This window comes from Podarcis erhardii, assembly GCF_964252035.2.
Source record: "Podarcis erhardii genome assembly, chromosome: 10".
Lineage (NCBI taxonomy): Eukaryota > Metazoa > Chordata > Lepidosauria > Squamata > Lacertidae > Podarcis > Podarcis erhardii.
The window spans coordinates 47330322-47343799 of NC_138500.1; positions in this window are offsets into that span (position 1 = coordinate 47330322).

Consider the following 13478-nt stretch of genomic DNA (forward strand, 5'->3'; position numbering starts at 1 on the left):
GGTGCAACAGGCAGAGCAAATCTGGAAGCAAATTTGTATATTTGGATGGAGAAAGATCATAAAGGTCTTTGAATATGTTTAGACACGTCAGTGTTACTATTGGTAACCGTAACAGTGTTACTGTTTGATCCAAAGCAAGTAAATCATATGCTCATGAAATTACTGAAATCAATATACAAAACTAGCCAGAACTCAAAACCCCATTAAGTGCAACTAACTTACAGTGGCTGATCGAACCCGAAAAGAATGATAACAGCCTCTGTATGATCTTTTAGTGCAATAGAGCAATTAAAAGGGCCTGTTTCTCCATTGTGCTGCTTTCTCAAAACAATTTGATATAAACAGCTATCTCACTGTATTTCCTGATGGGCATCATCCAATTATTGTACTAGGCTAGCTATATATAAATGAGAGTGTGGCTTAAAACAAACAAACAAAAAAAAAACCTACCTACATTCTCAAAAATGTGTTATCTTGTACGTTATGGTACCATAGTGCCAATTTGCCCAGAGACATTTTAGGAACAAAAAATATAAGATTCTCATGCAAAATTAAATTACAATTTATTTGTTTGCCAAGTGCTACTGCACCTACCCTATATGGGGAGGATTTTTTTGTATTCAAATTGGCAACAAATGAGGAGAACTCTCCCTATACATCCATACCATGGAAAAGGATGTGATCACACAGCACAATGGGACACTCATTGAAATGAAAACAAAACAAAACCAGCGTATTTCATATTTGCCATAAGGTCCATATTCTGAATGAAATAAAAATTTTGGTGAGACACTGATGGACGCAGGAGCTCTGAGGTGAGTTTGTGTGGCAGGGAAGGTTGGCAACTCAGGTAGGCAGCAAGGAGCCAATCCAAGTCTCCCTCCCCAGTCCAGCACTTCCAGTCAGTGCCAGTTTAAGGGTGGTGTGGCCAGTTCCTCCTCACAGGGTGCCGAACCAAGGGGATGCAAAGTAATAGGTTGGGGTTTTTTAAACCCTTTTTTTAGCTACTCAAAGCTAGGCCCCAGTCAGATGTAATGTACTTGAGAGCAAGCACAGAATCAGGGCCAGATTTAGGTTTGATGAGGTCCTAAGCTACTGAAGGTAATGGGGCCCTTTATATGTCCAGCTGTCCTTTGCCAACAACAAATTGCCCCTGTTTTTTGTGTTGAATATATGCTATATGGTAATTTGTGGACCTAACAGGTATCTAAAGCCATTTGCACATGTTGCCATGCAACCAGTCCATGCAGAATCTAGGCACCCTATAGTATATAGAAATGAGCAAACCAGTGATATTTTAGGGAGCAGGCTAGCAGGCTGGGCCCATTACTCATAGGAGCCTACAGAACACAAAACACTGTTGCTGTATGTAGGTTTTATTTCATTTGTGGTTTTTTTTTATGCATAATTTTTATTGGTTTACATTAATCATAACACAAAGCAAACTATGATAATCCACTTAATGTTTCACAGATTTTTTTTTTTTAGAAGTGACTTCCTTCAACCTTTCCACAAATCATCCATACTAATAAAAACAAATAGTTCCGCATTTCTTATTTTGTAATGTCATTCATCATTCTAATTCACCTGTTTTTCTTTAGACAGTACCCTTTGCTTCTTACAGAGCACCTTTAAAACCCACTAACGTTATCTGTCCATCGCTTAGGTTTTCCAGATATTTCGTAAAACTTTCCCAATCTTTTGTAAACCTCTGGTCTTTTATATATCTAATTTTCCCTGTCATCCTGTCCATCTCCACATAGTCTAGTAATTTTGATCTCCAATCCTCAATTGTCGGCAGACCCTCTAGTTTCCAATTTTTAGCCAATAGAACCCTTGCTGCCGTTGTTGCATATTGAAACAGCTTATGGTCTTTCCTTTTTATCTCCCTTCCTACCAGTCCTAGCAGGAATGCCTCAGGTTTTTTAACAAAAGTATAACTTAAGATTTTCTTTATTTCATTATACACGCTCTCCCAAAACCCTTTAACTTTTTGGCATTCCCACCACATGTGGTAGAAGGTCCCCTCTCTCTCCTTACACTTCCAACATTTGTTACAGGATCCGTACATTCTGGCTAACTTAACAGGGGTCATATACCAACGATAGAACATTTTCATTAAATTCTCCTTAAGTGTCACACAAGCCGTAAACTTGAGATGTTGTTTCCATAGTTTTTCCCATTCTTCAAAGTAAATGTTATGGCCAAAATCTCTAGCCCAGTGAGTCATTACCGACTTTACTTCCTCGTCAATTAGGTTCCAGTCTAATAACTGATTGTACATTTTAGACAAAATTTTTATATTATTTTTCAAGATCTCGGTTTGAAATCTGGAGTTTTTATCAGCATATCCTTTATCTTTAAGATCTTTCCTAAACATATCGTTTGTCTGAAAATAGTGCAGCCAATCATAGACTTGATCCTTAACCTGCTCGTATGGTCTCATTTTCCACTTTCCTTCCTCCTTCATTAACAGTTGTTCATATGTGGCCCAATTGGCCCTCATATTGGTTTTTTTAACAGACATAACTTCTAATGGTGACAACCAGTGGGGTGTTCTAGGTTCTAGTACGTCTTTATACCTTTCCCATACCTCAATCAGTGGGCCCCTGAATATATGATTCCCAAATCCCTTGTGCGTTCTCCTCCGCCCATGCCATAAGTAAGCGTGCCATCCGGATCGGTTATCGTAGCCCTCTAAGTCCAACACTTCTCTGTCCTCCAAATTAATCCATGTCTTTACCCAGCATAGGCATGATGCCTCATAATATAATTTCAAATCTGGCAGGGCGAAGCCTCCCCTTTCCTTCACGTCTGTCAACAGTTTAAACTTTATTCTGGGCTTCTTCCCCTGCCAGATAAATTTTGAGATCTCCCTATGCCAGACTTTAAATATCGATGTACCTTTGATCACGGGGATATTTTGGAAGAGAAATAATAATCTTGGAAGTACTGACATTTTAATTGTAGCTATTCTTCCCCAGAACGACAGTTTGAGCCTGCCCCACGTTTCTATATCTTTCTTAATTCCTTTCCATACTGTTTCATAATTATTTTTAAATAAGTCTATATTTTTTGGCGTTACCCATACTCCTAGATATTTCACCTTCTTAGTCAACTCTAATTCCGTTTCTCTTTGTAGTTCTTCAACTTTGTCCTTATACATGTTCTTAACTATCATTTTTGTTTTCCTTTTGTTTAGTTTGAAGCCCGCTACTTTTCCAAATTGGTCGAATTCATCAAGTACCTCTTTTATTGAATCTGTTGGGTCTTCCATTGTTACAACCAGGTCGTCTGCGAAGGCTTTGATTTTGTATTCATTCAGACCGACCTTTACTCCTTTTATTCCTTTATTATCTCTTATAGAGTTAAGTAAGACCTCTAACACCATTACAAACAGTAATGGGGACAGTGGGCAACCCTGTCTCGTTCCCTTTGTTACTATTATTTCTGCAGTCTCTACGTTATTTATTATGAGTCTTGCCCTTTGATCAGTATAAATTGCTTTTATCCCGTTGTAGAATTCAGTGCCCACTTCCATATATTCCAATTGTTTTAGCAGGAAATCCCAACTTACGTTATCAAACGCTTTCTCAGCATCCACGAATAACAGCAAACCTTGTTTATCACATCTATCTGTTAAATATTCTATGATGTTTATTATATTTCTTATGTTGTCTTTCATTTGCCTGCCCGGCAAAAAGCCGGCTTGGTCTTTGTGTATGCTTTCTACCAAGATGTCTTTTAGCCTCTTTGCTAGGATTCCTGCAAAAATCTTATAATCAATATTTAACAGGGAAATCGGTCTGTAGTTCTTAATCTGCTGTAAATCGGAGTCTTGTTTAGGAATTAGTGTAATCAGTGCCTCCTTCCACGTCTCTGGTATTTCTCTTTCTTTAAGGATGTTATTCATTACTTCTTGCAATGGAGTCAACAGGACTGGTTCCATCTCCTTATAATATCTGCCAGTAAGCCCATCTGGGCCCGGAGCTTTCCCGTTTTTTAAATTCTTAATTATTACTTTGATTTCTTCTATCTCAATTGTAGCATTCAGCTTCTCTTTTTCTGTTATGGAGATCTTGTTAATCTTCTTACCTTTTAAATATCTTTCTATTTTTCTCAAGTTGTTCCTTTCTGTATTTTTGAAAAGACCTTTATAGAAGTCCAGAAAGGCCTTCCTTATTTCTTTAGGGTTGCTTGTCACTTGTCCTTCCACCTCAATTTTGTTTATTGAATTCTGCTCCTTCCTTTTTTTTAATTGCCAAGCTAGTAGCTTCCCTGATTTATTAGCATATTCAAAATTCTTTTGTCTTAATTTTTTGATTTTCCATTCTATCTCTCTATTTATCAGCATCGCGTACTGGGATTGTAGAACTTTGATGTTCTCTTTTATTTTCTTATTTTTAGGGTTTTTTGTTAATTTCTGTTCGTTCTCCAATATTTGTTGTAAAATTTCCTCTTTCCCTTTTTCTCTCTTTCTATTCTTAATTGCGTTATGTTGGATAAAGAAGCCCCGCATCACCGCCTTGCCTGCATCCCATACCACCTTTGGTTTTGTACCCTTGCCTAAATTATCTTCGAAATATTCTTTTAACCTGTTTTGAGCTTTCTCTATTATCTCTTGGTCGTCCAATAGATAGTCTTTCAATTTCCATCTGTTTAATCTCTTTTCCAACCCTTTTAATTCCATTTTTATTGGGTTGTGGTCGGATATTGTTTTGGCCTGGATCCCCACCCTTACAGCTCTTGGGATTAATTCTGCCGAAATCCATATCTGGTCTAGTCTTGAGAATGAATCATTGGGTTCTGAGTGGTAGGTGTGTTGCTTTTCCAGAGGGTATTTGAATCTCCATCATTTGTGTTTTTTTAATCTTATATTTTGGAAATGTACATCCAGTTTCTTTCTCCTTTAATTTTTTTGGGGGGAGGGCACCCTAAGCTATAGCTTGTTTAGCTTATACATAAATTCGGCACTGCACAGAATAGAAGGCAAGGCATGGGAGGGAGGCATGAGACTAAGAAATATTTGGGGGCAGGGCAAATTTTGCCCTCACTCAGGATGTCATATTATCAAAGTCTACCCCTGCTCCAGCTAGTTCAATAAAACTAGCATGGTATGGGAAGCCTCCCCAGGACTAGGCTGAGCAACCTGGAGGGCTGCATTTCAGCCACGGGGTAGAGGTTCCCTAATCCTGTCATATGTAATAACTGCCACTTGTTCTGGGTTCTTGGGGGACTCCTTTCCCCCTCACAGAGCTGCATTTCCCAGAGTTCCCAGGGAAAGGGGAATCGATTGGTAAACCGCTCTGAGAATTGTAATTCTGCGAAGGGAATAGGGGTCTCCACCAACTCTCAGCAGCCTTAACAAACTACAGTTCCCAGGATTATTTGGGGGAAAACCATGACGGTTAAAGTGCTTTTAAAATGTGTGGTGAAGATGTGGCCAAAGACTTCGCATAAGAACATTCAAATAGCATCCTGTAAAACATGTCAACATTTTTATTCCTAAATAGCAGTCAGTATTGGAAGAGAGGGCAGTGACTTCTCTAAGACCATTTTGTGAACTCACGGCTTTGGTGAGAGGTTGAGTGGATTTAAATGAAATTGGGGCTTGGACTGTGAATATGGATATAGGCCCAACATTGGCATGCATCATACCTGAACAAAAGTCCTTGTGTCTTGGTAGGACTTATCACTGATGCCTGTTTGGGCTTTCCTTCAAACTTTTGTTGTTTTGTTTTTCTGCATTGGGTCCCTGGATGATACACCATTTTTATTTACCACAATGCCCTGGAATGATGCTATGTGGTGAGAAATGTAAAGGATAGCTCCACTGAAGTACTTATGACCTCTGCCACGACCACCAGTTAGACCCATTGGGTTGCCAGTTTAAACAATTTAGGGCTGAACACAGGGCACTTTGCTGAGGAATCCACAAACCCGGACCTCAATCTGCCTGCATATATTTGAACTGAGCCTCACAGGATGAGCATCACTTTTGCCACAGAATTCACTGCTCTGCATCTGGCATTCTGCATTCTAACATGGTGGTTCTTAACATGGCTACTTAACACTTGGCACTGGTGGAACTGAGGCTTGGCATTCCTTTCCCTTCCCAGAGAGTTGGCTGCCACATTTTATGGAGCAATTTTGGCTACTGTATGAGTGATTTGTGCTCTGGTTTGTTCTGAGTCATGATTATCCAGCAGCTCTTTTTCTGTTTATTTTAATGTCTTGTTCTCTTTTATAACTGATGAGCTGCCAGACTGAGCTTCTAACACATACCATAAGGCAATTCCCCCCCCCCCCTTGTTAAGGCTTATGTTTTTGAAGTTATGTGGAAAGCATTTACACCTGTGCAATAAAGGCATCCATGCGTCCTGTTTCTGTATTTTGAGATGGCGGTTCCTGCTCCCAGTTAGCCTTGAGTAAGGCTGAGATTCTATGCCTTACAAGGAAATAAGACCAATTGAACTAATTGGGGAATATTTCCAAGAATACCTGTATAGTATAGAGTCATAGGTGGTCCACTGATACCAATGGAACAAGTTAGTCATAATCAATGGGGAACAGAGTAGTTCATTATTACAATAGACCCCCTATTTTTAAAAACTTCTTAGGTGTATTCAGGCACAGGGATGATTGTCCTGGGTGAACATTTGTTAGGTGTGCAAAATTTCAACACCTGGTGCTGCCTCAATACAGCCATGGTTTTTTCCACTGGAGCTCAGTTCTAGCACCTCTCAGGTGGGTGCCATTGCCATTCTGAGAGAACAGGGTGAGTTCCAGCACCTCTTTTTCTACAAAAATAGCACTGAATACAGCTACGTGCTTCCGTTGCTGTGCTCCATTGAAAACGGCTTCTCCATGCAAACCTGGAAGTGAGCTCTCCAGACATTGGAATGACTCTTCTTTCCTTATCCCTGCAGCTGCGATATCCTGGGGAATGTGGAGTTGAATGTGTATACATACTCTTGTCCATTTCCTTCCCCTCTGTATGGTCACGGGCACTGGCAACCCACACTACACCACTGTACCGTACCGCTTCCTATTTTGCCTATTTCATTTATAGGCAAGGTAAATACAGTGGCACAGCTCTGCAATATGAGTAGGAGGTGGCCTGAGAAAGCAAGTAAACAACACTTGAGAAGTGCATTCTTGGTACAAAATGTATTATATTCCCCCAGCAGAATAAACTTCAGTTAACAGTGTGGGACAGGGGCAACACTGGGGATGACACTGTGCGTACGGCACCCCCAAACAGTGCCGGCATCCAACACTGAATGCACATTATCGCACAGTGTGTGCCTGTGGTTTTCATAGATAGGACTATGTGTTGGTAGTTACAGGAAGTGGCACGCAAGTGACAATGGATACCTATACACCAAAGACTAACTATCTGTCATAGAAGAGGGGAGGAGAAAATGCCCCATGGTCCATGGCTGAAAAGCCATGAGGTTTATGACCTCACACTAAAACACATTATTGAGCCCCTTGTTTCCGCTTCCACTATCAGAGAATTAAACCATTAACATGAATTCTGCAGCCAACACCACCATCTGTTCTTGACAACACTTCCTCAGAGTACTCTGGAATAAACATCGTTGGTGGACTGCGTCAATGGTTTCCAAACTGCTATACTATGAACTCTCAAATTGTTAGGTTTGTTTGAGGCCGGTGAGTCAGTCCTATGTTTTTGCCTAAAAGCTTCCTCATTTCTAGGCTTCCTAATGCTGGCAGTTGAGTAATCTCGCCACAAAGCTCCCATGAGCCACTGCTGGGATCTTAGCCACTAGTGGGGAATCATTGCTCAGCTAGGCTTAGACATCAAACTATTCCAAAAATCTGTGTCCACAGTAGCAGGATTCCAGCAGATTGTGGGGAGGTTTTATGGAACAGCACATATTTAAACTCCTGCATTACAATTTGTAAGTTTACCGAGATCTATCGAATTATATGAAACAAATAACAAACACAGCACTGGTCTAACATAGATTTTGTGCTATAGTTCATTCTATGTGGCTACTGTTGTAAATGGGTCAATAGGTGGAGTGCATTAAGGGGTGATATCTGTTCTAGCAGAGACGTCATGTAACATAAGAGAAGGAGAGGCCATTTTGGCCAGTTCTCCTTCCCCGCTGCAGCCTCTTGCACCCCATCCATGCTACTATGGCAGGCCCCTGGAACAGATGGAGTGCAGGAGGATCATGGAACTGGCAAAAACCATCTTCCCCTTCTGCTTGATTAGTGGACACTTCTGCTAGTTCAGAAGCCATTGCACAGGTAACATGGACACACCCACCACACTTGCAGTCTGTCTGTCTGTCTGTCTGTCTGTCTGTCTGTCTCTCTCTCTCTCTCTCTCTCTCTCTCTCTCTCACACACACACACACACACACACACAGAGAGAGAGAGAGAGAGAGAGAGACTGACTCTGTCCCTTTGCTTCAGAGACAGCAGGCTTTTGAAGTTGCATTTGTTTGCTTTTTAAAGTACTGTATATGTATTATATATTGCATAATCTATTGTTAACACATATAGGGATGCGGGTGGCTCTGTGGGTTAAACCACAGAGCCTAGGACTTGCCGATCAGAAGGTCGGCGGTTCGAATCCCTGCAACGGGGTGAGCTCCCGTTGTTTGGTCCCTGCTCCTGCCAACCTAGCAGTTCGAAAGCACGTCAAGTACAAGTAGATAAATAGGTACCGCTCCGGCGGGAAGGTAAACAGCGTTTCTGTGCGCTGCTCTGGTTCGCCAGAAGCGGCTTAGTCCTGCTGGCCACATGACCTGGAAGTTGTACGCCGGCTCCCTCGGCCAATAAAGCGAGATGAGTGCCACAACCCCAGAGTTGGCCACGACTGAACCTAATGGTCGGGGTCCCTTTACCTTTACCTTATTGTTAACACAAGTGTGGGGGGGGGACTTCAGTAAATGACTAGATAGTGGCATAATAGGTGCTTGAACAGACTCTATAAAAACATGGGAAAGGCTTTTTTCTGTTTACGGAGGGGGAACTCAGTCCAAGACTTTGCAGCTCATTAAGGGAACACATTCAGTACTGGAGTCACAAATTCTTTTGCTCTGTCTTTCTCTGGGTGATGTCTTTCCTTTCCACCGAAACTTGTTGGAGTATCTCTTGAGACCACCCACAGACCAAGAGAGATGAGTTATGCTAAGCCTGCACAGTATCTTGAGGATTTGAGAAACAATACGAAAACAGTTTATTTCTTTGTATTTAGACTGAAACTTCTTTTGATCACTCAGACAGTTCTGTTTTGCTTGAGAAGGACCAATCAATTTTCTCTGGCAGCAAACGAAAAAACAAACATCTAAATCAAAGGGAGACACACATTAAGCAGAGAAAAGACAAGGACAGAGCACATGGCTTATTAAATATTTGGACAAATGTTCACTCGCTAAGTGGCTAGGAAATATCCTCATTTAACACGAGGAAGAGACTGAAATTTTAGCTCCGAACTCTGCCTACTCATTTCAAGAGGTTTTGGCTTTTTAAAAAGGAATCTTCAAAAACAGAAAAGCAAATGGGAGGCACACTATCCTAATGGAAACTTTAATCAGAGCTCATCGTGCCATTTGTTTTTGATTGCCCTTGCTTTTGTAACAAAACATTATTTGTTCCTTATGCGGCCCCTCTGGGGTTCTTTTTAATTAGCAAAAGCAGAGGTAAATAATTAAAGTCAAAGACGTGGATGTAACTAAAAAGAGATGCTGTCAGCATCTTGTTGCCCAATTCTAGGCAACAGCAAAAGGCAATATGGGAACGAATCAGGGCATGAGGTAAGGAGAAATCTCCTTAATTCTCTGAAACCGACCACACTGTCAGCTCATGATTCTTCTCATTAAATGTAATGTGCTATTTGAATCACCTGAGCTATCATCTGTTGTTGTTGTTGTTTAGTCGTTTAGTGGTGTCCGACTCTTCGTGACCCCATGGACCAGAGCACGCCAGGCACTCCTGTCTTCCACTGCCTCCCGCAGTTTGGTCAAACTCATTTTAGAAGCTTCGAGAACACTGCCCAACCATCTCGTCCTCTGTCGTCCCCTTCTCCTTGTGCCCTCCATCTTTCCCAACACCAGGGGCTTTTCCAGGGAGTCTTCTCTTCTCATGAGGTGGCCAAAGTATTGGAGTCTCAGCTTCAGGATCTGTCCTCCCAGTGAGCACTCAGGGCTGCTTTCCTTCAGAATGGAGAGGTTTGATCTTATTGCAGTCCATGGGACTCTCAAGAGTCTCCTCCAGCACCATAATTCAAAAGCATCAATTCTTTGGCGATCAGCCTTCTTTATGGTCCAGCTCTCACTTCCATACATCACTACTGGGAAAACCATAGCTTTAACTATACGGACCTTTGTTGGCAAGGTGATGTCTCTGCTTTTTAAGATGCTGTCTAGGTTATCATCTAGGCCAGGGTATACCAAACTGTTTTTGGACTACAGTTCTCATCAGCCCTGACCACTGGTCCTGCTAGCTAGGGATGATGGGAGTTGTCGTCCAACAACAGCTGGAGACCCAAGTTTGGGAAACCCTGACTAGGCCTTACATTCTCGGGTGTGCAGTAACTCAATGTCAAGTGTGTAAATGCTGTATAAAAGGAGGGCTTGTACCTGCCAGGAAGAACGATGCTGTCAGTGAGCATGTCAGGAAAAAGCATTCAAGACTGGAGTGTGGAATGAAATGTCACTGAGCGAACTCAGTAGATGGTACCCCTAAGTAGCCTGGGGCCCTCCAGACACTGCTTGACTACAACTCCCATCATCCCTCATGATTGACCAAGCTGGCTGGGACTGGTGGGATTCCAGATATATTTGGAGGTCCTAGGGCTGAAACATTTGAAGAGAATTGGAACAAGTGGGAAAGTGATAATAATGATGATGATGATGATGATGATGATTACAACAACAACAACAACAACAACAACAACAACAACAACAACAACAACAACAATAATTTATTATTTATATCCCACCCATCTGGCTGAGTTTCCCCAGCCACTCTGGGCAGCTCCCAATCAAGTGTTAAAAACAGTACAGTGTTAAATATTAAAAACTTCCCTGAACAGGGCTGTCTTAAGATGTCTTCTGAATGTCAGGTAGAGAGTACAGGAGGAAAAAGCAGAGAGAAGACCACAAACAGACCCACACACACCCCAAACTGAAGTGAGGGATGCCAACAGAGAAACATGGACTTTGTTAGAGAAACAGTCTTGGAAAAGATATAGCTGGATACATTTATCTCTGCTTAATTTTTTGTTTGCTTTTGTGGGTATTTGCTGAAGACGCCGCAGGGCAATATGCACAACATGCCAGAGACCTTAGGAAAGAAGCAGTGTCTGTAGGTGTTTATATGCTAATGGCAGAAACCTCAGAGCCAGGAAGTGCTTGGTTTCAAAGTAAAGCATGGATATAGCAAGCATAATGGAAACTGGTTGGAATGGAGAGGACCAGTGGGGCAGTTTTCTCTGGATACGTACTATAGGATACATACTATAGGATACGTTCTCTGGATACGTACTATAGGAAGACAGAGAAGGACTTGCTGGAGCAGGGCTTGCTGGACTGTCTCCCTGGCAGTATCCCAACAGATGTCACTCTGTGCAACAAAGAGCACAAAGCTCTGGGAGCCACACAAGCCTGTCCTGCACCTCCTAAGGTAGCCTGCTGCCCACAGGTGTGCTGGAGGATGCTGTCCTGCTGCCAGTCCTGAAGTCAGATTCAGCTGCCAGTCTCTTCGGTTTCTGTATTTGAAATGCGGGGAGGCGCTATCCTGGCCTCCGCCTATTGGTCTGGGCTTGAGTGTTGGATGCAGAATGAGTGCAAACACCAGTTCCTTGCTTTCAGTTAAGACTAGGGTGGGGTAAAAGGATGGACAGATCTGTCAGTTTGCATCTTTCTTTGTTTCTAATTACTGTATCCCAAGCTTAAGTTTAGCTGTCCATATTTCCACATCAATTTGCTATCTTTTAGAGAAATCATAGCGAAAGTTCAACTGCTTTGAGTGCAAATTTGTCCCGATATTCGCATGTTGGTGTGCAAAGCATTTTATTATTATTATTATTTGCAGAGCAATTGCCCCTAAAATAATGCATCTTTATATGTTGTTTCATAGGGAACAGAGACCTCGGGAAGCTGTTTTCTATCAAGTCATACAATTCTGACTTTAGCTTAGTAACGTCTACACTGACTGGCAGCAGCCCTCCAGGGTTTCAGGCAAGGGGCATCTCCTAGCCCCATGTGGAGATGCTGGCGATTTCGACTGCATGCCAAGCCGATGAGATGCCCTACCACCGGCTACAGCATTTCCACCAATATATGCATTTTAGGGGCATTTTAACCCCATATATGCACGTTGTACACATTATTTGGTTGGAGAACTGCACACTTCAATGGATACCTGAGTTTTGGTTCAGAAATCGTAACCTAAATAGGTCTTTAAATGCAAACTGAATCACATTTCTCTCCCGTCCCTAGGTGGGGAGGAAGCAGGTCTGAGAATAACAGAATTTTGGTACTGTGTACTATGTGTGGCGTGAAGAGCATAATGTGATCCTTCTTATGTTTTCTGCCAAACTGGGTTTTCCACTGTTCTCCTAAGTCTGCGCTTGGAAAAATATTAGCTTTTTTTTCTTCATTGGCAGCTTGCTCCAGGGGATCTCTTTTATCTGACTGACAGCTGAAAGGCATTAAGCTGTATAGTAAATCACTTAACTAGACCCTGGAAAGTGTGATGGCTAAACCACAAACAAAAACAGAGAGTATTGCAATATATTCACTACGCCGTGCCATTTTTTTTTTTGACATTATTGGACCAGTGCGACCACATGTAATAAGTACAACCTATTCAGTTTTCAACGAGGTCTTAAACTGGATATTTTCTAACTCTGATGGTGCTGAGAAGTTTATCTGAGATTTGTCATCTTTCCTCTTTCTCCAGTTCTTGCTATTCCGTTTTTTGGGGGGTCCCAATAAGCATTTGTGCTGATTTGCTTGCACATGGCTTACACAGAGGTTAGATTATGATTAGGAATCCAAGCGTGGGGTTTATTGCGTTAGTTTTCCTGGTTATAATGCTAGCACATCTGTCCCGATTTCTAACATTCCTTTCATGCAGCAGTGCCTGTTGCATGATGGAACTGTATCTATTCGATCCCTACCATGGCATGCTAAATTTTCAGTGGCAGGAAAGAGCCATGTGCCACCCCAAATGTCATCACATGAGTGGCAGTGATGTGTTCGTGTACACCTTGGGGAAATTTCAATTCAAAGTTCCTGTGATTGAGATAACAGAGCTGCCAATGATGGTTTTTTTTCCTGGAAACAATTAAGCTAGCAATAAGCACTAAGTTTCAGCTAGATTCCGCTAGATTTCCAGAAGCGGCTTTTGCATTGTATGAAAGATCACATAAAATATGAAGTTTTAAAATGTGAAGATTATACGCCTCCTTCCAGCAACTTCTGTAGCCA